Source organism: Symphalangus syndactylus, chromosome 21 (assembly GCF_028878055.3).
Source record: "Symphalangus syndactylus isolate Jambi chromosome 21, NHGRI_mSymSyn1-v2.1_pri, whole genome shotgun sequence".
Classification (NCBI taxonomy): domain Eukaryota; kingdom Metazoa; phylum Chordata; class Mammalia; order Primates; family Hylobatidae; genus Symphalangus; species Symphalangus syndactylus.
Window position 1 is genome coordinate 5,413,331 of NC_072443.2, and position 25,074 is coordinate 5,438,404.

Sequence of the window (25,074 nt, forward strand, 5' to 3'; positions counted from 1 at the left end):
CTTGGAAAACTCTCTTAAGAAGAACAGGTACAAACAAGCCCAGACTGTGAAGATCAGAATAAATCTAACTCTTCAATGACCAGATGTCAATGAATGTCCAGCACCAAGAACATCCAGAAAAAACATGACCTCTCCAAACAGACTACATTTGTCACCTGTGGTCAAGCCTTCAGTGACAGAGATGTATGGCTTCTCAGATAAGAAATTTAAAATAGCTGTCAGCTGTCTTGAGGAAGCTCAACAGACTTCAAAATAATATGGAAAAGGAATTCAGAGCTCTACCAGAAAAAGTTAAAACAGAGATTGAAAGAATTTTTAAAACTTCTTGAGCTGAAAACTTTAATTGACTAACTGAGGAATGCATCAGAGTCTCTGAACAACAGAACTCATCAAACAGAAGAAAGAATTGGTGAGCTTTGAAGACAGGCTATAAGAAAATACACAGAGGAGAAAAAAAGAAAAATGAAATACAAGGTTTAGAAGAAGGGCAAAGTAAAAATTATTGGCCTAACAGAGGAGGTAAAGTAAAAGATCAGAGTAGAAAATTTATTTAAAGAAATATTGACAAAGAACTTTCCAAACCTAGAGAAAAATATAAATGTCTAGGCATAAAGAAGGTCAAAGAACACCAAGCAGTTTTGACTCAAATAAAACTACCTCAGGGCGTGTAATAATCAAAGTCTTAAAGGGTAAGGACAAAGAAAATATTTTAAAAGCAGCAAGACAAAGGAAGAAAATGACACATAAAAGAGTTTCAATCCTATGTTTAGCAGCAGGCTTCTCAGTGGAAAACCTACAGGCCATAAGTAAGTGGAATGACATATTCAAAGTGCTGAAGAGGAAAAAAAACTTCCAACCCAGAATATGATATCTGAGAAAGTTATTTTTCAAACAGGAAGGAAAAATAAAGACTTTCCCAGACAAACAAAAGCTGAGGAGTTTCACCAAAACCAGCCCTATCTTACAAGAAATGCTAAAAGGAGTTCTTCAGTCTGAAAGAAGAGAGCACTAACAAGCAAAAAGAAATTATCTGAAGGTATAACACACTCACTGGTAAAGGTAAATACACAGACAAATACAGAATACTCTATCACTGTAATTTCCATGTCTAAACCACTCATAAATTTAGTATGAAAACTAAAAGACAAATCTACCAAAAATAATAAATACAACAGTTATATTTTTAAGAGATAGAAAATATAAAAAGATAAAGACAACAAAATATCAAAAATTGCAGTGGGGAAGGGATTTAAACTGTAGCGAGTTTTAGTTTTCTCTTTGCTTGTTTTTTGTTGTTGTTGTTTGTTTATTGTGATAAGATCTAAGTTGTCATCAGTTTAAAATAATTGGTTGTAAGTGTTATTTGTAATTCTCATGGTAACCACAAAGCCCAAACCTACAATGAAAACATTAAAAATAAAAAAACAAAAAATTAAAACATACTACCAGAGAAATCCACTTATACACAATAAAAGACATGAAGAAAGGAAGAAGGGAGACAAACAAAACAACCAGAAAGCAAATAGCAAAATGGAAGTAGTAAGTTCTTGCCTATTATTAATAACATTGAATGTAAATTGAACTAAATTATCCAATCGAAAGCTTGCTTATTCATTTTGAATAAGAAAACAAGACCCAACTACATGCTGCCTACAAGTAACTCACTTGACCTGTAAATACACGCATAAACTGAAAATTAAAAGATGGAAAAAGATATTCTATGCAAATGAAAACCAAAAAAAACAGCATAAGTAACTATACTTACATGAGATAAAATGGATTTCAAGACAAAAACTCTTTAAAAAGACAAAGAAAGTCATTGTGTCATTGCAAAGGGGTCAATTAAAAAGGACATAGCAATTATAAATATATATACACCCAACACCAAAGCAAACAGATGTATAAAGCAAATCTTATTGGAGATAGAGAGAATCACCCCTACACAATAAAAGTTGGGGACTCCAACACCCAACTTTCAGCGATGGACAGATCATCTAGACAGAAAATCAACAAAGGAACAGACTTAACCTGCGCTATAGACCAATTGGATCTAACAAGTATTTATGGAATATTTCATCCAACAGCCGCAGAATACATATTATTCTTCTCAGCACAAGGAACATTCTCAAGGACACACCATAAGACAGGCCACAAAAAACATCTTAAAAAAATTACAAAAATTGAAATCATGCCAAGTATCCTTTCTGATCACAATGGAACAAAACTAGAAATTAATAACAAGAAGAACTTTGGAAACTATACAAACACTTGGAAATTAAACAATATGCTTCTGATCGACCATTGGGTCAATAAATAAATTAAGAAGAAAACGTAGCATTTACTGAAACAAATGAAAATGGAAATACAACATACCAAACTATAGTGAGTATAGTAAAAGCAGTACTAACAGGAAAGTTTATAGCAATAAATGCCTACATTGAAAAATAGAAAGACTTAAAAAAAAACAACCAATTGATGCATCTTTAAGAACAAGAAATGCAAAAGCCTACCAAACCCAAAATTAGTAGAAGAAAAAATTTAATAAAAGATCAGAGCAGAAATAAATCAAAACCAAAAAAATACAAAAGATAAACAAAATGAAGTTTGTTTTTTGAAAAGATAAACAAAATCAACAACCTTTAGCCAGACTAAGAAGAAAAAAGAACCAAATAAAGAAAACTAGAAGTGGAAAAAGAGACATCACAACTGATGCCACAGAAATTAAAAGGAGCAATAGAGACTATTATGAGCAAATATATGCCAATAAACTAGAAAAACCTGGAAGAAATGAACTTTTAGATATGAAAAATACAAATCTGAAAACACTAATAACAAGTAACAAGATAGAAAAGAAGGAAGCATAAGTAACTATACTTACAAAAAAAAAGAGCATGAGTAACTATACTTACATAAGATAAAATTGATTTTAAGACCAAAAAGTCTCCCAGGAAAAAAAAAAATCCAGGGGCCAATAACCTCACTGCTGAATTCTACCAATGTTTAAAGTGGAACCAATACCAATCCTATTCAAGCTATTCCAAAAAATCCAGGAGGAGGAAATACTTTCAAACTCATTCTACAAAGCTAGAATTACCCTGACACCAAAATCAGACAAAGACACAACAACAACAAAAACTGCTGGCCAGTATTTCTGATGAACGTACATGCAAAATTTTCAACAAAATCCTAGCAAGCCAAATTCAAAAACACATTAAAAAGATTCATTATCATCAAGTGGGATTCATCACAGAAATGCAAGTTTGGTTCAACATGCACAAATCAATAAACATAATGCATCACATCAACAGAATAAAAGACAAAAACCATCTGATAATTTCAACAAACGTTAGAAAAAACATTCAATACAATTCAATATCCTTTCATGATAAAAAAAAAAAGAAAGCTCACAACAGAGTATAGAAGGAACACACCTCAAAACAATAGGCGCCGTGTATGACAAATCCATCTATCACACTGAATGTCCAACAACTGAAAGCCTTTAGTTTAAGATCTGGAACAAGACAAGGATGCCTATTTTCATTACTTTCATTCACTATAGTATTGGAAGTCTTAGCTGAAGTAATTAGATAAGAGAAAGAAAGAAAAGGCACCCAAATAGGAAAAGAAAAAGACAAATTATCTTTGTTTGCAGACAATATGATTTTATATTTTGAAAATCCTAAGGACTCCACCAAAAAACTATTAGAACTTTTAAATGAATTCAGTAAAGTTCAAAGATACAAAATCAACATACAAAAATCAGTAGCATTTCTGTATGCCAATAGTAAACAATCTGGAAAGGAAACCAAGAAAGAAATCTCATTTAAAATAGCTATAATTAAAGTAAAATACTTGGGAATAAACTTAACCAAAGAAGTGAAAAATCTCTACAATGAAAATTATAAAACATTGATGGACTGGGCGCAGTGGCTCAAGCATTTTGGGAGGCACAGGCGGGCAGAACGCTTGAGCTCAGGAATTTGAATCTAGCCTGGGCAACATGGTGAAACCCCATCTCTACCAAAAATGCAAAAAAAAAAAAAAATAGCTACTTGGGTGGCTGAGGTGGGAGGATCACTTAATCCTGGGAGGTAGATGTTGCAGTGAGCCAATATCATGCCACTGCACTCCAGCCTGGGTGACAGAGCCAGACCCCATCTCAAAAAGAAAACCATTGATGAAAGAAATTGAATAGGACACAAAACATAAAAGATATTTTATGTTCATTAATTGGAAGAATCAATATTGTTAAATTGTCCATACTACCCAAAACATTTGCAGATTCAATGCAATCCTTATCAAAATAACAATGATGTTCTTCACATAAATCAAAAAATAATAATCCTAAAATTTATATGGAACCACAAAAGACCCAGAATAGTCAAAGCAATCTTGAGCAAAAGGAACAAAGTTGGAGATCACACTATCTGACTTCAAATAATACTACAAAGCTACAGTAGGCAAAACAGCATGATACTGGCACAAAAGCAGACACAAAATAGAACCCAGCAACACTAATGGAACAGAACCCATAAATAAAATAATGCATTTAAAGTCAACTTATTTTTGGCAAAAGTGCCAAGAACATACACTGCTAAGAAAATTGGATATCCATATGCAAGAGAATGAAACTAAACCCCTATCTCACATCATATAAAAAAATAAAATTGAAATGGATTAAATACTTAAATTTAAAATCAAAAACTATGAAATCCTAGAAGAAAACATTGGAGAAACATTCCAGGACATTCAGCTGGGCAAAGATTTCTCCTAAAACCTCAAAAACACAGGCAAATAAAGAAAAAATAGATAATGAGATCACAAAAAGCTAAAAAGATTTTGCACAACAAAGGAAAAAATTAACAAAGTGAAGAGACAACCCATAAAACAGAAAATATTTGCAAACTATTCAAATGACAAAGGATTAATAATTAATAATAACCAAAATATAAAAGAAACTCAAACAACACACTAGAAGAGTAATTAGCAGCAGCAGCAGCATCATCTAATTGAAAAATGAATAAAATATCTGAATAGACATTTCTCAAAAGAGGACATACAAAAGGCCAACAGATATAAGAAAAAATGCTCAATACCATTAGTCATCAGAGAAATTCACATCAAAAGCACAATGAAATATTATGTCAGCCCAGTTAAAATGGCCTTTATCAAAAAGACAAAAAATAACGAATGTTGGTGAGGATGTAAAAAAAAGGGGGAACACTCCTACACTGTTGATGTGAATGTAAATTAGTACAGCCACCAGAGAAAACAGTATGGAGGCTCCTCAAAAAAAGTAAAAATAAAACTCTCATATGATCCAGAAACCTCACTGCTAGGTATATATCCAAAATAAAGGAAGCCAGTATGTTGAAATATGTACCCTTGCATTTTTATTACAGCTTTATTTACAATAGTCAAGATATGGAATCCACCTAATTGTTCATTAACAGAAGGATAGAGAAAATGTGGTACAAATACACCATGGAATATTATTCAGCCATAAAAAGAATGAAATACTGTCATTTGCAACAACATGGATGGAACTAGAGGTCATTATGCTAAGTGAAATAAGCCAGGTAGAGAAAAACAAATATCCCATGTTCTCACTCATATGTGGGAGCTAAAAAAAATTGAATCCATGAAAATAGAGAATAGAATGACGGTGGTTACCAAAGGCAGGAAAGGGTAGTGGGCAGGCAGGGGTCAAAAAAGGATTAATTAATGGGTACAAAAATACAGTTAGATAGACGAAATAAGTTCTAATGTTCAGTAGCATGATAGGGAGACTATGGTAAACAATAATTTATGATGTATTTCAAAGTAACTAAAAGAGTGGATTGGAACATTCCTAACATAAAGAAATGACAAATGTTTAAGGTGATAGATTTCCCAGTAACCTTGATTTGAGCATTATACATTGTATACTTGCATCAAAATATCACATGTACCCCATAAAAACGTACAACGATAATATATCCATAAAAATTAAAAATTGAAAAAATTAAAGAGCATCAGTTAACTATGGGACAATTTCAAGCAACATAATATACAAATATAAAAAGATTATTTCTGAAACACTCCCACAACATCAGAAATCACATATCTTTCAAGAGCAGACCATTTGCCCACAAAGACCATAGTCTAGGACCTAAAACAAGTCTTCATTAATTCAAAAGCATTCTAGTCATAAAAAGTATGTTCTCTAACAACAGTGGAACTAAATTAAAAATCATTGAGAAAGATCCCTGGAAAATCCTCAAATATTTCAATAATAATAACATACTTCTTAATAATTAGTGGGTTAAATGGAAAGAGAAATTAGAAAGCATTTTAACTGAATAAAAACAATTTTGAAACTACATATCAGAAAGCAATATTAATGGGAAAATGTACAGAAGTCTGTACAGGTCCTAGAGGTGTGACCAAAGGCATTTAGACCCAGAATTCACAAGTCTTTCAGTAGGATGTGTCCCTTTGGAATGCAGATTTTTTTTGCTTTGGGTACATATGTGGCCAAAAGACCAGAGGAGATCCTTTTATAGGGCAGACCCTGGGCAGGAGCTCCATTTGCCTGGGTGTAAGAGAAACACTCAGAACATACATATGATAAGTTTCTCCCGTTTTAAAACAAAAAAACTTTCTTCATTCTGTGTACCCAATTATCCTCTATTATTTATTCAAACTTTTTGAAATTATAGTCTAAACTCAATCTACTCTACTTCCGCACCACCATCACCCTTTCTCATTTATTTCTTGAAATCTGCCTTTAACTTCCACCAGTCTTGAGTTCTTCCATGCTGATCAATGATAGCTTCCTGATTCTCCAATGACATAAAGACTCTTAAGATAGTATCTTACTTTGCATCGCTGGCATGTTTCACAGGGTTGATCGTCCCCTGCTCACATTCTTCCCTACCTTGGCATCCATGATAGCCAAGGTTCTTGGTTCCTATCTTTCTTTTCCTCTCTGCCCTTTTTATTCTCCCCAAGAACACTTTGCTTTATGTAGTAGCCCTTTGAATATTATCAATACCTAGGCTTCCATTCCTAGCCTTGACATCAAGAGATCTCTCTTTGTGAAGTTACACACACCCATAGTTTTAATTATGATTAGTGTAGTATATGCATACATTTCGTACTTGGAAGGCTTTAGTATATCTTTAGAGCTATTTCTGTTTCCAATCTCATGGGTTTTTTTTTCTAATCTCTTTTCCATGTTGCAGCTTTCATGATTTTTCTAAAATGTTCATTTGCTATTAAAACATTTAATACTTCTCCACTACCATCAGGGTAATTACTACTTCCTAGCCATGGTGGACAGGTGAATTTTCTTTCAGTTCGTGCCTACTTTTCCAGCTTCACTTGTCACCACTCACCTGTGTACTATGCATAACATCTCTCACCTAAAATGTTCACCCATCCTTCCGCCTACAATGCCAGTTTTACAGTTTATTAACTACACAGCTTCTCAACCTTTATGCTTCTGTTCAGCATTCCTTAGATTTTGTTCTATGAGGATTACCCATTCTATACCACATACCGATTTTAAAAATAGTGATAGTAATGGCAACTACCTCTTATTGAGTGCTTATCATGCAGCTCACCTAATTACTACAACCGCCCTATGAGATAGATAATAGCACTCTTACCCATATTCTATACCATTGAAAGTGGATCGTATTAGTCTATTTTGTGTTGCCATAAAAGAATACCTAAGGCTGGGTAATTTATAAAGAAAAGAAGTTTATTTAGTTCACAGTTCTGCAAGATATGCAAGAAGGGTAGCATCAGCAACTGCTTCTGCTGAGGGCCTCAGGAAACTTCCAGTCATCATGAAAGATGGAGAGCAGGATGTCACATGATGAGAGATGGAGCAAGAGAGAGAGATGGAGGTGTCAGGCCACTTTAACAATCAGATTTCATGGTAACTGACAGAGCAAGGGCTCACTCATTTCTACAAGAACTGCAACAACCTGTGATGAGGTATCCACCTCCATGACCCAAACGCCCCCCACACTGGATATCAAATTTTAACATAAGAGTTGGAGGGGATGAATATCCAAACTATATCACAGGCTTAGAAAGTTTAATGACTTACATACAGCTAAACATACAAAAGTCAAGATTTCAACTCAAGGCTCTCTGACTCCTAAGCCTGATCTCATCAACTTCTCAAAATTCTTTCCTTAGTCCTTCCATCACATAAAGCATATTTTTATAATAGATATGATTAGAGTGTAATTGAAATACTTCATTATTATCTCTACTTCACTTAATTAAGGGGATCTTGAAAGCAAGGATTTTGTGTCAAGATAAGCTAAGTTAAGCTCCAATAATACCCCTAAAATCTCAGTAGTTTAATACGCTCATCCTACTTTTCCAACACTGGCCAGGAGAATAGCTGTGTTTATTGCAGTTGCTCAGAGGCTCAGGCTGCCTCTTGACATATGCTTCCATGGCAGGGACGTGAAAGGCCTGCAGAGTCAGGCACAAGCAATCAAATTTTAACAAGCAAGTAAGAAATTCATATCAAAGGGTAAGGAGATGGACAAATCCAATTTAATAATACCATCCACTTATAAACAGAAAATGAGAATATTTTGATTAGCTCTAATGAGTATCACAAATTTTGTTTTTTTATATTCATTTCCTCTGTGCCTTGCACGGTTTTAGTGCAAAGTAGCAGTTGACTCAATAAGCACAAGTTTGTTGAATGAATAAATGAGTGAATGCCTTTCCAGAATCCAGAGATATGTGGAGGTGAAAGACTAGGGGAAGTGGGGAGAGTTGAAGCTAAATCATCTGAGTAACTTTCCCTAAAAAAAGAAGTGTGATACACAAAGCAGTATCCATCCAGATAACAAAGGGAAGTATTTCTCAAGAGAGTTTGCCCTTATTTTTTTAGAAAACAAGTATTGTAAGATTTCTTAAAAGAAGCTTGAGGGGATTTATCCTTAGTTTGAGTTTACTAAGCTGATAGCATTTATTAGAATTGGCCCTTTGCATGTGTCTCTCAATTTCTGAAGGAAGTTTAGGATGAATTTGTTTTACACCTCGATATCACATTGAGTAAAGAGTAATAAACTGTCAAGAAACCTGCCTAATTTGAACTCACCCTGTAAATGCCTGTTAAACTTGAGAGAGTTGTTTGCCCTCTTAGTCTCACTATTTCTTCATTTTTAAAATACAATAATTAAGCTGGGTGTGATATCACAAGCCTGTGGTCCTGGCTACTCAAGAAGCTGATGCGGGAGGATCATTTGAGCCTGGGAGCTGTGATCACTGGGAGGCCGCAGTGAGCTGTGATCATGCCACCGCACTCCATCCTGGGTGATGGAGCGAGACCTTATCTCAATAATAAATAAATTAATTAATTAGTCTATAAAATTATTTTCAGATTCAATATTTCTTTTTTTAGTCTTCTGATTTTCTAATTGTGGAGTATAAAATGCTTGTATTGAGCGTTAAACAAAAACCTCAAATACATATTTCACATGATCTTGCCATTTTCTTTACTATAATTTATATGACCAAATATAAGATAAATTTCTTTTTCCCAAAATGACACCTCAGAAAATGAGTTAGTTTAAAATCAATTTTTTCAAAGGGTACATTCTCAATTCTTTTGTCTTGAATAGCATTTCAGGCATTGAATGAATACATTAGCCCAAAACTGCCTTCACCAATGTGAGTTTTATGTCTGCATGTATTCAGATAGATAGATAGATAGATAGATAGATGAGACAGAGAGAGTTAACATGAACTCACTAACACTAAAACATTTAGTAAAAACTAAAACATTTTTATCATTTTAGTTTACATGACTAAAACAGTAAAAAAATGGAATTATAAAAATTAGCATATATTTAATAGTGATTCCTGGAGTCTGACCACACAATATTCAACTGTTGGCTACTGTGGTAAACAAGATTCCATTAAAAGCAACATGATAAATGGCTGTATTGTGGAGATTAACAAAAATAATAAAAGTTTTAATGCTATGTAAATGGATACTTATGGCTTGGGACAAAATTTCCAGTAACAGCATCAGAAATAGATGCAAAATTAGAAATGATGAACTCTGAAAATCTGGTGACTTTAAAGAATGTTTCCTTTGATGAAAAACCACCGTTTCATGGAATATGGAATGTTTTAATATTAAAGTTTCAACATAAATTTAATAGATATGAAAATATGTGGTACTAAATACATCTTTGTAGCTAAATAAATTGGCTTTCTCATAGGAAAATGGGAAGTTATCTTACATTTAGTGTTGCTTTGTATTGGACATAAAAGATTTAATAGATCATAATTTTGACATGGGAAATGACTACATATTATTAAGTGAAATTTTTTATTAGACAGTGTACGGTGTGATATCATTCTTGTAAAAATGTCTACCTACCCAAAGTTACATCTTGGTAAGATGTTCACCAATATATTGACTATGGTTATCACTAGATAGTGGGATGGGATCAAGGATGACTTTTTTGTTTTGGGCTGTTGCCTCTGTCTGAATTTTCTACAATATGTATTATAATAATTTTGAATTTAGAAAAAAGAAATTAATATCGTCTTTGAAGCCATGTCTACTTCGTACCTCAATGTTTGATCTACAAAAATGGATGTATTTGTCTAACAAGCTGTCATTCATTTGTAGCAGTCCTCTCTGGTATATTATTTTTAATTTCCATCTCTAGTCTATACTTTTCAATATGAATGAAGTTTTCTCTCTTTGAATTTGTTATTAAAGGATAAGAAAAGTTCTGTATTTATTATATATGTTCAAGTAATAAAATACATTTAGTGAGGCAAGTGAATCCAGTGATGAGTGTTTCTTCATTTTCTAATATTAGATAATTAACTCAGTTTTAGTCCTTGCCTTATTTCTGATTCATCAGTGTTAAAGGTGTTCTTAGTCCTCAGATGAGAATCCAGAATTCTGTGTTGAGGGTTAGCAGGAAAAAGTATCAAATTACATTGTCTATCTTGCTCTTCTGCCTGACAGAAAATCAAGCTCAGCTCTCTTCTTTGGATCCTAAAAATGTGAGTGTGCATGTCTACTGGGGGTGAGAGTTGGGAAAGCGAAGTACAGTGACCAACAGATCATATGGGAGCCTAGAGACCTCTAGCAGCAGCAGCCCTCGATAGAAAAGAAACATACTGACAAGGGCTGTCTGGATATGTCTTCTGTTTTGAAATCTGGAGCTTTACCTTTTCACTCAGTGTCCTCTATGGTTTCTTTATGTTTATTTTGGTTATTTGTTGTAATTTGTCCCTTAAAGATGAAAGGTGAAAGATAGTCTGATAAGCTTCTCTTTCAACATCTGGTGTTTACCACAGCTCTGTGAAGCTGATTATTTTTTTCATCATCTTTGAATTTAGCGTATTTGTTCCCTTAAGACCAACAATTGCACAGACATTGCAATAAAATAAACTCATTTTCCAAATTTTCTCTTTTGCCTCTCTCATCTTTTCGCCCCCTTCCCATCCCAATAAACAAGAAGAGAGTCCTAGTGATAAATTCCTCAACGAAGGCATGCCAATTAATCAACCAGATTACACTGATAGTTGAGCCACTCTACAAAAAAACTTTCCTTCACAAGGAGATTAAGTCTTCATGAGGAGTTAAAACCAGTTTAGGAAACAATTAAGGTATAAACTAAAACTGAATTGGTAACTCAGAAAAAGGGAAAAGTGAAAAAGAAGAAAGCACCATGGAGAATCCGGCCTTTCAAGAAAGGCCACGAGTTTCATGAGAAAGGAATAGTTGCGTGAACATCCTCAGCTGGAGAAAGAACATGGGGAGAGGGTAAAGGTACATGTATTGGGATGGAGTGAACAATTCTGCCTAGAAAAGGCTGTGTCTAGATACTGAAAATGAAGGCACTTGATGCAAGGAAAATCGTATTATTCATTTTTTTGAGCAGTGGTGACAAGCAGGTGCACAGGGATTATGAATGATCCTGAAGACCAGAAACAAAAGTGTGGCCTTGTGTAATACACTTGAACTACCAAAGTATTGTAAGAAGTGATGCATCAAACTAAAATTACCGTTTTCTGCTCAACATCACTAATCATCAGGGAAATGCAAATTGAAACCACAATGAGATGCCACTTTACTCCTGCAAGAATGGCTATAATTTAAAACACACACACACACACACACAAAATAGATGTTGGCATGGATGTGGTGAAAAGGGAACATTTTGACACTTCTGGTCGAAATGTAAATTAGTAAACCAGTACAGAAAACAGTATGGAGACTCCTTAAAGAGTAAGAGTAAATTTACCATTCGATTCAGCAATCCCACTACTGGGCATCTACCCCCTAAAAAGGAAGTCATTATATGAAAAAGATACATGCACACACATGTTTATAGCAGCTCAATTTGCAATTGCAAGAATATGGAACTAACCTAAATGCCCATCAACCAATGAATGGATAAAGAAAATCCAGTATATATACACCATGGAATATTACTCAGCCATAAAAAAGAATGAAATAATGTCTTTTGCTGAAACTTGGATGGAACTGGAAGCTATTATTCTAAGTGAAGTAAATCAGGAATGGAAAACCAAATACCATATGTTTTCACTTATAAGTGGGAGCTAAGCTTTAAAGATGCAAAGACATACAGAGCAATATAAGGGACTGTGGAGACTCTGGAGGGGAAGTTGGGAGTGGGGTAAAGGACAAAAGACAACATATTGAGTACAGTGTACACTTCTTGGGTGAGGTGTGCACTAAAATCTCAGCACTCACCACTAAAGAACTCATCCATGTAACCAAAAACCACCTGCACCCCCAAAACTATTGAAATAAAAAAGTAAAAAATAAAATATTATTTTTATTAGATTGGCAATGAACTGTAAAAAGAATGGAAAGGGGGGAGAGAAACATCAAGAAAACTTGAAAAATCGATGCAGTAATCTGGGTATGAGGAAATAGAGCCTGGATTAGGAGGGTAATGATAATGGAGCAAAAAGAGTATCTCAATAAAACCATTCAGGAATAAAAATAATAAACAGTGACATATTGGGAAAGGGCAGAAAGAAAAACACATAAAAGAGTTGGATATATCCAGAAGCATAAAAGGACTCTGGAACAACTGACAGAAATAGAAACATTGAGATGGGGCTCATTTCACAGGATTTGTACTTGTCCATATTCTTACTATTTTTTCGTTCTCTAAGTAGCTCACAGCTAGTAGAAAGGACTTTGTTGTACTGACTTGAATGTGGTGCCCAAAAAAGGGCTTTTCTGGCCACTCATTGATTAAGAGAGTGTTTACACAAAAGAATACAAAAGGGTTTTCAGGAAACCCTAAAATGGTATTTTCCAATACAGAGAGCTGAATGTTCTCACTACTCTTTAGATATATCTGTTAAGTCAAATGTTAGTTTTTCTGTCTTACTTAGATGACATTTAGATTTATCATATGTTTCACTTAACTTAGAATAAAAAACAAATATATATATTTTCTATAGTGTCTTCTGGATTACATGTACATCCTCTGAGTTTTAACAGCCCTTTTGACGTCTGACTAGAATAGGCAGTACACTGTGTTCACTGATATCGTTTTGAAACTGTCTGACCCATTATTACATAAAGATGAGCGTTTCACTTAATAAAGCCTTAGAGTAACACAATTTGTTACACCATAATTAAAGATGGACACATCTGTTCCATTTTAATTCAAACCCCTTTGAACATAATTACATAAAGCTGCAAGAACAGAAATTCTCGGTCTTAGATATTTACAATAAAAAAATCATTCTGTCTACAGAAACTACATGGTCAAAGGACAATTTGTAAAATGAAGTCAAATAGATGTCTCTCAGTCTGTATCAAAGCATGAAGTAAAGTGAAGGCCCCAGATTAAAGTACTGTCCCCATATAAAACCTGTAATTAGTTAAGGAAACCAAGGTGAAAGAAAGACTTTATAAAAAGTATTAGAGTTCCATCTTTGTGGAGAGGTACTATTTCTTTACATTCTCTTAGCCCATAGAGAGATAAAAGAGGAACAAATACTAAGAATAAAGGGAAAAACAAATACAGGAGATACTCAACATGTATGTGTTACCTGTCAACTTCCTAATAAATTCTAATTTTTCAGTCATATTAAATGGATAGAGGATATACAAAACAGTAAATCATCTTGAAAAGGTCATTATATCCAAAATACAGGTATACCTTGGAGACAAAAGTATACCTTTGTTCCCGACAACTGCAACAAAGCAAATATTACAATAAAGTGACTCAAAATAATGTTTTGGTTTCTCAGCACATAACAAAAATTATATTTACACTACACTGTAGTCTATTAATTGTGCCATAGCATTAGGTCTAGAAGAGCGTACATACTTTCATCTAAAACATTTCATTGCTAAAAAATGCTAACAATCATCTAAGCCTTCCATGAACGGGAATCTTTTTGCTGTTGGAGGCTCTTGCCTCAATGTGAATGGCTGCTGACTGATCAGGGTAATTGTTACTGAAGGTTGAGATGACTGGCAATTCCTTAAATAAGGCAAACAGTAAAGTTTGTTGCATTGATTTCATAAAAGATTTCTCTGCAGCATGCAATGTTGTTTGATAGCATTTTACCCGCATTAGAACTTCTTCCAAAATTAAAGTGAATTCTCTCAAACCCTGCAACTGCTTTATCAGCTAAGTTAATGTAATTTTCTAAATCCTGCATTGTCCTTTCAGCCATGTTCCTAGCATCTTCACCAGGAGTAGACAAGAAACCACTTTCTTTGCTCATCCATAAGAAGCAACTCCTCATCCATTCAAGTTTTATAATGAAATTGCAGAAATTCTGTCATATGTTCAGGCTCCACTTCTATACTAGTTTCTTGCTATTTCCACTACGTCTGCAATTACTTCTTCCACTGAAGTCTTGAATTTCTCAATGCGGGTTGGAATCAACTCCTTCCATTTCCTGTTAATAGTGATATCTGACCTCCTTCCGTAAATCATGAATGTTCTCAATGACATCTAGAATGATGACTCCTTTCAAAAAGGTTTTTAATTTAATTTTCCTAGACCTATCAGAGGAATCACTGTCTATGGCAGCTATAGCCTCACAAAATGTATTCCTTAAAAAATAAAACTTGGGAGTCTAAATTACTCCTTAATCTATGTGCTGCAGAATAGATGCTGTGTAAGCAGGCTTAACAACATTAATCTCCTTGTACAATTCCATCAGAGCTCCTGAGTGACCAGTTGCATTGTTAATAAATGGTAATATTTTCAAACATTTTGAAAATATTGTGAAAAATATTGAAATTTTTTTCTGAGCTGTAGTTCTCAACATTGGGATTAAAATGTTCAGTAAATCACCCTGTAAATAGATTGTTGTCATCCAGTTCTTTGTTGTTCCATTTCTAGTGCACAGGAAGAGTAAATTTAGCATAATTATTAGGGGCTGTACAATTTTTGAAATGGTAAAGGAGCCCTGGCTTCAACCGAAGGTCACCAGCTGCATTCACCTCTAACAAGAGTCAGCCTGTCCTTTGAAGCTTTGAAGCCAGGCATTGACTTCTCCTTTGTAGATATGAAAGCCCTAGATGGATTCTTTTTCCACTATGAAGCTGTTTCATTTACATTGAAAATCTGTTTAGTGCAGCCACATTCATCAGTGATCTTAGCTAGATCTAGAAAACTTGCTGCAGCTTCTTCATTGACACTTGCTGTTTAGCCTTGCACTTTCATGTTATGGAGATGGCGTCTTTCCTTGAACCTTATAACCAACCACTTCTAGCTTTAAACTTTCCTTCTGCAGCTTCCTCACCTCTTCCAGCCTTCGTAGAATTGAAGAGAGTTAGGGGCCTTCTCTGGATTTGGCTTCGGCTTGAGGGAATGTTGTGACTGGTTTGATCTTCTATCCAGACCACCAAATTTTTCTCCATATCAGCAATAAGGCTGTTTCACTTTATTATTTGTGTATTCACTGGAGTATCACTTTTAATTTCCTTCAAGAACCTGTTGTTTGCATTCTCCAGTTGGCTGTTTGCTGCAAGAGGCCTTTCAACCTGCCTCAGCTTTCAATATACCTTTCTCTCTAAACTTAATCATTTTTAGCTTTTTATTTAAAGTGAGAGAAGTGCAGCTCTTCCTTTCATTTGAACACCTTAGAGGTCATTGTAGGGTTATTAAATGACCTTATTTCAACAATATTGTGTCTTGGGGAATAGGGAGATCTAAAGAAAAGGAGAGAGACAGGGGAATGGCCAGTTGATGGAGAAGTCAAGAACACATACAACATTTATCTAGCTCACTGTCTTATGTGAGTGCAGTTTGTGGCATCCCAAAACAATTATAACAGTAACATCAAAGATGCCTAATCACAGATCATCAGGACATATAATAATAATGGAAAAGTTTGAAATATTTCGAGAATTACTAAAGTGCTACACAGAGGCATGAAGTGAGCATGTGCTGATGAAAAAATGGCATTGATAGACTTGCTCAATGCTGAGTTGCCACAAACCTTCAATTTATAAAAATGTAATATCTGTGAAGCTCAGTAAAGCAAAGCACAATAAATGAGGTATGCCTGTAATTTTTAGATTAATAATAATCAAATGTATAATTAAAGAAAGCAGAGGTAAAGGAAACCCTGTGATTTTAGAATGAATTCTGAGAATTTAATAACATGAGTTAAGTGGCAACCCATGTACACAAATATCCCTGAAATGTAGGTTGTTCATCTGTTTTATTTATGTTTCCATATCCTGAAGATGGCTTAATGAGGGGATGCAATCAGGATTAGCCAAGCAGTGAGAACTTGGAGGGATCAGGGTGGCAGTTAGATTTATATAAATATTTGCAGAGACTGGGAAGAGCAGATGCTCATATAATCCAGACAATGTGTGTGCACTTGATTTTAAAATAAAATAAAACAGTTGAAAGCCAAAATATAATTAATCAGAGGAAATGCTTTAATCAACATCTTCCAAATCTTTAAGCACTGCTGAAAAGATTAGAGAAACATAAAAGAAATTAAAATATGATATTCAAAAGGAAACCAGAATTAGTCTATTTCTGACATTTTTCTTTTATTTCAGATGTGGGATGGAGTACACAATTAATTTGCATTTTCAATTGCTGTCAACTAGTGAAATTTCCTGGGTGTTTAAAGTACTAAATAAGTTACCTAAGACTTACTGTATAATTTACAATGTGGTAGTGATATCTGTCTCTTTATTATTAGTTTATTACAAGAAAGATGTACACTTGCCCTTATGTCCTGTAGTTCTAAACAGAGATCTTTCCAATGGAATGGGAGACAGCAAATTTAAATGAGTGTCAGTTCTATATTAATAGGTTAACTACATAGACTTTTTCAAAGTTGCATATCAAGAAGAAATCGGTACATCAAATCCATATAGTTATCCAATTTCTATCATGTAAACTCAAAATAAAAGCAATTGAATAAAAGCTTTGAACTCAGGCGGGCTCAGTTCTTCTAAAGTCAATAGTTCTTGCTATTATTTCTGTCGTTTTCTCCCAATATTTGATGAGCTGCTCAATATGAGTCTGTAGTTATTACTAAAGTTCAGAGAATAACAATATAAATGGAAAATTTTAAAACAATATATGGAGGAAATAAAAAACATATGCCTTCATCGCCAGTCTCAAAAAATATAAACATTTAAAGCTCAAAGCATTCGTTTTTTCTAAAAAGAAAATTTTGTTGGTAATGGAAATTACCACATATGTCTCACCAGAGTATTATTAACAGTTTGTAAAAGGAAGGTGAGCCTCTACAGATAGTTAACAGCTTGCTACTCTGTTAATTTCAAGAATATCTTTAAGTAGAACGGGACCCTGGTTGCAATTTCTGGCAGAAATATTATCAGCATCTACTAAAATTCTACCACAAAGTTTTTAGCACTAACATCTTTGAAAGTTTATTCCTGCAAAAACATTGTGGAAATATTCTTATTTAAATGATAGGTGTCAGAATCTCTCATTATGTGCCATCCTATAAATAAATCTTAATAGTAGGGAAAACTATTTGAATAACCTAGATGACTTATTGTGAAATATTGACTGAAAAATAAAAGCAGCTATGTGACATTTTTTTGTGTTCTACCATAATCAAGTTAACTTTGAAGAGCACATTACACTAATTTGCTTATATAGTAACTGTTTGATGTTTTCTTCTAATAAGAGAAAAAAATCTGGATTTAAATGAATGAAAGACATACAGATTTTTGTGTCTGTCTCCCAATGACTTTTGTTTAGTGATTTATGTGCAATGGCCCTTTGATCCCCATATCACTAACCTTATGTACTTCATTTATAATAAGTTTACTACTGCCGGGCACGGTGGCTCAAGCCTGTAATCCCAGCACTTTGGGAGGCCGAGGCGGGTGGATCGCGAGGTCAGGAGATCCAGACCATCCTGGTTAACACGGTGAAACTCCGTCTCTACTAAAAATACAAAAAATTAGCCGGGCGTGGTGGCGGGTGCCTGTAGTCCCAGCTACTCGGGAGGCTGAGGCAGGAGAATGGCGTGAACCCAGGAGGTAGAGGTTGCGGTGAGCCGAGATCGCCCCACTGCACTCCAGCCTGGCGGACAGAGAAAGACTCCATCTCAAAAAAATAAAAAATAAGTTTACTACTATTAAAATAATTTATATTTTATTATCAGAAAATAATTCTGAAAAGTAGCCCTATTTGATTCCTATACCAATGTCATCTTTATCAAATGGCATTGTGTTACTCAAATTAGTGACTTTCACATAACAAGCTAAACTAATGACTCTTAACCAAGCCCAATAATAATGCTGAATAAGAATATGGCCATTTCTGTCAACAGACTCACTGGAGTGATAAGGAGCAAAGACTAGTCATAAGAATGCTCCCTTGGTTCAATCTCCTTTTTCTCAGTTCTTATCACTGTACCACAAAAAGGGACATAGTGTTTAATTATTATGGTTGTTGAATGCCATTATCACCACCTTAGCAAGCTCATCACTTATCAAAAGGAAATGAAAAATTAAGTTCTGTTGGCGACTCTGAGACAGGGACACAATATCTGGAGATCTGAACATCATCTCTGCCATTATGTTGCTTTGTACTCTTCTCCTTGGACCATGTCTGTAAGATGAGGGGGTTGGTTAAGGGATACGCACTCCAAGGCACTTGTGTTCTGGGCATTGTCAGCAGCAACCCATGGCAGAAATGTAACCATATATGAAAATGGCTCATGAATCTGGAAATATGCTGTCCTGGATGGATTATGTCTCCTACCCTTATGTGGCTATTTAAGTGTAAAAATAAAGAAATTAATAGTAAATATTTAAAATTCAGTTTCTCAGTAATACAAGCCAAATGGCAAGTGCTCATAGCCCCATGTGGCTATTGGCTACCAAGAAAAGAGAAAATTCTACATAAGTAACTATGCTATGTGTATTATTTTTTGGAAGCAGAGGTAATACACACCAAAATTATCAGCCTACAAAAGTATTAATTTGTTTCCAAGAAGTAATGGAGGTGGTAGAGTCATGTATACACAGTTTTGCATTTGGGATTTTTTTTAACCTTGCTCAGATACTTTTATTTTTTTTTTCTGACAATATAGACATGTGCAAATCCCTTGCTTTCTTTTTAACAAAAAAGTTCTGAGTATTGCTAAAAGAAAACTTCAGCTGAATTACATTTAAAGGAGTTTAACTGACCGATAAATGATTCGTCAATCGGGCAGACCTCAGAATCACAGCAGATTCAAGAGAGACACCAGCACAGCCACATGGTGGAAGAAGATTTATGGACAGCAAAAGGAAAGTGACCTACAGAAAATGGAAATGAGGCACTGAAACAGCTGGATTGGTTACAGCTCAGCATTTGCCTTATTTGAACATGGTTCAAACAGCTGGCTACATTTCATTGGCCAAAACTCAGTGATTGGCACAGGTGTGGGCTATGATAGGTTTACACCCCGGCTTGTTATAATTCACGATGTACAGAAAAGCTTTTAGGCCAAACTTAATATGTAAGGAGGCAGCTTTAGGCTTTGATGTAACAGAATATAAAAGTTCCTGAATTCTAAAGCATTTCTTAATAGTCATACTGAACTCTGAAGGCATGTACCTATACAATATTGTAGCAAAGATTTGTTTTGAATATTATTTACTATACCAGACTACTTGCTAACACTAAAAAAAGACATACACACATACAAATAAAAACTATCAAACAAAAACACTTAAAAAATATTTATACTAGTATATATGTCAGCAATCTGGGAATGATCCGTTTCATGACTTAGATTTAATAATACCTATGGACATTTAATTTTCTGTAATCCTCTGCTTATCAAGAGACAAAACACTAAGTAAAAACACATCAATATATGAGTGATTATAGACCATCACCATTGGTTTCAAACATACCAAAATGTATACATTCAAATATATTTTGAATTTCTCAACTAGTTACTTTTCAGAAAAATGAATTCCCTTCAGATTCTCCGAAAGTTTATTTTAAATAGCATTAATGTTATCAGACATTAAGACTTCAGGAGCATAATTCTGTGTCTGAAAATAGTTCAAGGTCATCTAAAGCCAAATCTGGGTCATAATTCTGGATACAATCAAAGTGAAACTAAAAGTAGTAAGACTTTTTTTTCCTGTGGGAATAATAATGAGGTAGCATTTATTGAGTATCCATGAAATATCAAGAAATGTTTACTGTTTAACATAATTATTCTTGTCTTCATCATTATTTTCCATCTTACAGATGAGGAAACAGCTGCTCACAGGAAGTCTCATAACTTACCTAAAGTTACATGTCAGGCACATTTTAGAACAAGAATTCATACACAGATATATCTAGCTAGTCTAAATCTAGGATGCTAAGGTTAATTCTCAATGAAACATTTGATTTATTTATTTTTTTTGAGATTTTTCACTGAGATTTTATTGAAATGATATGCCTATTGGGAAAAAATGACATTCCTATGATATCTAGTGTTCCTCTCCAAGGTTTTGAGAACGTGTTCTATTTCCCCATTTAGGTAAGATTCTACAGTTGGTTTCACAGAGTTTTATTTATTTATTTATTTTGTATAAAGAGCTTGCTTTCACATCATATTTTTATTCTTGGATAATTTATATACTTCTGGGCTATTACAAATAATAAGCAAACTATCGCAAGGACAAAAAAACCAAACACCGAACGTTCTCACTCATAGGTGGGAATTGAACAATGAGAACACATGGACACAGGAAGGGGAACATCACACTCCGGGGACTGTTGTGGGGTGGGAGGAGGGGGGAGGGATAGCATTAGGAGATATACCTAATGCTAAATGACTAGTTAATGGGTGCAGCACACCAACATGGCACATGGATACATATGTAACAAACCTGCACATTGTGCACATGTACCCTAAAACTTAAAGTATAATAATAATAATAAAAAGAAAGAAGAAAAATCCATCACATTTTTCTATATCAGTAGCAATCATTTTTAAAACTATTAAAGAGTATATTATTTGTAATAGCTCAATGAGACATTTTAAAATTCATTTCTTGTTTATAATCATTTTTACCTTTACAATTTCTATTATAAAAATGCATATATTAATAATGATTCAGGTCAATATTGATTGTATATTTTATGATTTTGGTTTTTGAAAGAAAATAGCCTCTGAACCCAATTATTCCTCCAGACATATCTTGATTATTTTTTATATAAAATAGCAATAAAACCCTAAAATGAAAATAAAAGTCTTCAAATACTTATTAAATTATTTTGTAACTTTTCATATTATTTCACATAAAAACTTGAATTTTAATTGAAAAGTAAATATGCATTTGCATAAATTTGAAACGTGGAAAAAATATGAACCATAATTTGGGTGCACATGTTTTAGTATGTTTATAAAAGACTAACAAAATTTGACATAAAATAATATTTGTTCAGGTCTGGAATGCAAACATTGATTCTAATGTATTTGTTTATGAAGTTGGAATACAGTTTTAAAATATGACTTAGAATGGTTATTTCATATGCAGTTCAGTAAGACAAAGGCTCATATAAATATCATGTACCATTGAACACTATCAATTAAGTATGTAAACCCAAGATAAAGCTGTTCAGGTGGCATACCAGACTAAGTGGAATTATTACAGACAGTTTGTATCAATTAAGAAAGTTCAAGCAGTTATTTAAATACTTGAGGCTATTCATTAGCCCTTAAAGCTCAAGGAAATCACCAAAGTGTAATTATATCCAGCCTAGTGATTGGCACTTAAGTTTATAAGAGGTTAAGAAAGCCCCACAGGTCATGATTGAACAAATAGCTCCCGATCATAGCACCAGTGATATCTTAGAAGAACACAACGACAGGGGAGAGATCGTGGTACTAAAGAATACGCAGTTTCTGAAAAGTGAGGAATTTTAAATAACTATTATTTGAGAAACTTTCCAGTGAATTAGCATAAAATATATCATTATGAATAATTCAGTTCATCTCTAACACTGTGTACATAAACTACAGGCAATTTTTTAAAAATTTAAAGTGCTATAAATCCTAAATTCAATCACAGAAGCAGTGTTAACAAGTACATTCCTTCTTGGAGGTTTCCTTTGTCTAGATGTGTCTTAACCAATTTAATCATGCTCCTAAGTACTACCTCATGGCAGGCAATTAAGACTCCGTAAGACTCAGAATATACACCTCCGTACCCATTTCTTTTGAAAAAAGGAAAGAAAATTACTTAGCTGTAATCATACTCTCAACGAGTCATAATCACAATGACTCTAAATCTTTTAAACCCAAGCTCTTTCTTGGTACACATAGAAAATATTTTATCCAGGAAGTTTAAAGTCATTCCGTGTCCTTGCAAATAGGCAACTGTACATCCAATTCTTAAGCACCCATGCATATCTAAAAATATTAGCTTTACAATTTTAGATAAGTAGACAATTGTGAATGGAGACAGTTATAATAATGACCCAGAAAACAACAAAGAAAAGAAAACAAAAACTACTTCAATAGGCCTAAAAAAAGTGTCTCTCCACTTAAGGACACAACCATAAGTTCTAACCCCCGTAATTGCTGCTCTGGTTAACATTCTTTCACACAAAAATTATATGGTTTGCCAATGTTCAAAGATTTACAAAGAGTACTTATTACATCTATGCTGAAAACAATTTAACTTTGAATGATTCAGAATTTTCTCCAGAATTTTTTTCCTGTCCCAAGTATCACCATTACATATGTACACCAGTTATCGCTGAACAATCTTGTAGATACAGAATGCATCGGAAATGGACTTTTCCTGTAAATACCTTAAAATGTATGTGAGTGCTGGGTATAAAGCTTAAAGAAAAGAAATCAACATATCAAAGACATATCTGCACTCTCATGTTTATTGCAGCACTATTCACAATAGCCAAGATATGGAAACAACCTAAGTGTTCATCAGTGGACAAATGGATCAAGAAAATGTGGCACATATACACAATAGAATGTTATTCAGCCATAAAAAGGAATGAAATCACGTCGTTTGCAACATGGATAGAACTAGAGGACATTATGTTAAGTGAAATTAGTCAGGCATAGAAAGATATTATCACACAAATATGGGAGCTAAAAAAAAAAAAAATGAACTCATGAAGATGGAGTGGAATGATGGTTACCAGAGGCTGGGAAGGGTAATGGGAACTGCGGAATAAAGTGAGGATTGTTAATGGGTACAAAAATACAGTCAATAGAAGAAATAACATCTAGTGTTGTATAGCACAATAGAATGACTATAGTTAACACTAATTTAATGTATATTTTTAAATAATTGAAAGAGTGGAATTAGAATGTTCTAAAATAATAATAATGGTTTGAGATGATGGATACCCCAATTACCTTGGTTTGAACATTGTACATTGTATGCCTTTATCTAAACATCACATGTACCACATACATACATACAACTATTATGTACCCATAATAATAAATTTTAAAAATTAAATTAAAAAAATTAATAAAACATAAGTGTGAATAAATCTGCTTTTAGTTTATTTACGGCCACCTCTTACTCATAATAGCAGAGATCTGAAAAAAAGTTTATTCGATGACATTTTTTAGATGTTGGGTTTACAGGTTAACAAGACTTCATCATATACTGAAAAAAACAGCCCACCAATTTGCTCATACATACATATGCACACATAAGCTTACACAACACAAAAAGACTTAAGCACACTCTCGTACAGAAGCAGCCATGTAGCCAGGAACTCACCACCACACTCTAGCTGCTGAAATGTCCTTCTCATCTCTATAGCTGTAGTGATTCCTGGGTCTTCATTTAATTTTCACTGGTGAGGAAACAAATGTCTAGAGTCTCCCTTATCCCATTGCCTTGATCCTTGATGACATGAGAGCCTTAATAGTCTACCCTCACTGCTGGAAGATGAGGGTGTGGAGTGTGAACAAGAGGTTCTGTTTCCACTCCCACCCTGAGGTCCACTTCATAATGGGAGATGCGTTCCAGAATCTTGGATTGGAAATTAGAATAAGTTTCACCATAGAAATAAACTGAAGACCTGAAACTTCCCAGATAATCAGTAATACAATTCAGGTACTTTATTCAATTTTATGAACTAACCAGAATAAACTATTTCATATAATATAAATATTAGAAAAATGCATTCTGAGCTTTTTAAAACTTAAAAAACAGTTTTTGAAATAGATCCTATTCACCGTTTAAAGAATGTCCACAAATTAAAATCACAAAGGAACAAATCAGTTACTACTCTCCAAAATCATAAAATTCTACATAATTTTTAATAGATATACTTTTCAAATATTACATTGAAAAATGACTAAATTGTAAATAGTAAAGGCTAGGAAGCAAAGGGCTTTGAGCAATATAGAAGGGAAATGATAATTCAAATTACATATTTTTGTGTACAATTTTTTTATTCTAGTTCAACTGGCTGTTTTATCTTTTCTTCTACAGACCTGATAAACTGGGTAATTCTCCCTTTTTATCCTGTATTTTCACTTTTGTCTTGCTCTTTACTGGATTATGCTAATTAGCATGCT

At 33.9% G+C, this 25,074-nt stretch overlaps 1 protein-coding gene across 1 annotated transcript in view; it reads right to left on the bottom strand.

The window, feature by feature from the left end:
• CSNKA2IP (casein kinase 2 subunit alpha' interacting protein) overlaps positions 1 to 24,590 on the bottom strand; it is a 130,276-nt gene extending 105,686 nt beyond the window's left edge. The window contains exon 1 of the mRNA XM_055259926.2: positions 24,269 to 24,590. The gene's annotated coding sequence lies outside the window, so the exon portion shown is untranslated. The remainder of the gene's footprint in view (positions 1 to 24,268) is intronic.
• Positions 24,591 to 25,074: the final 484 nt, after the last annotated feature.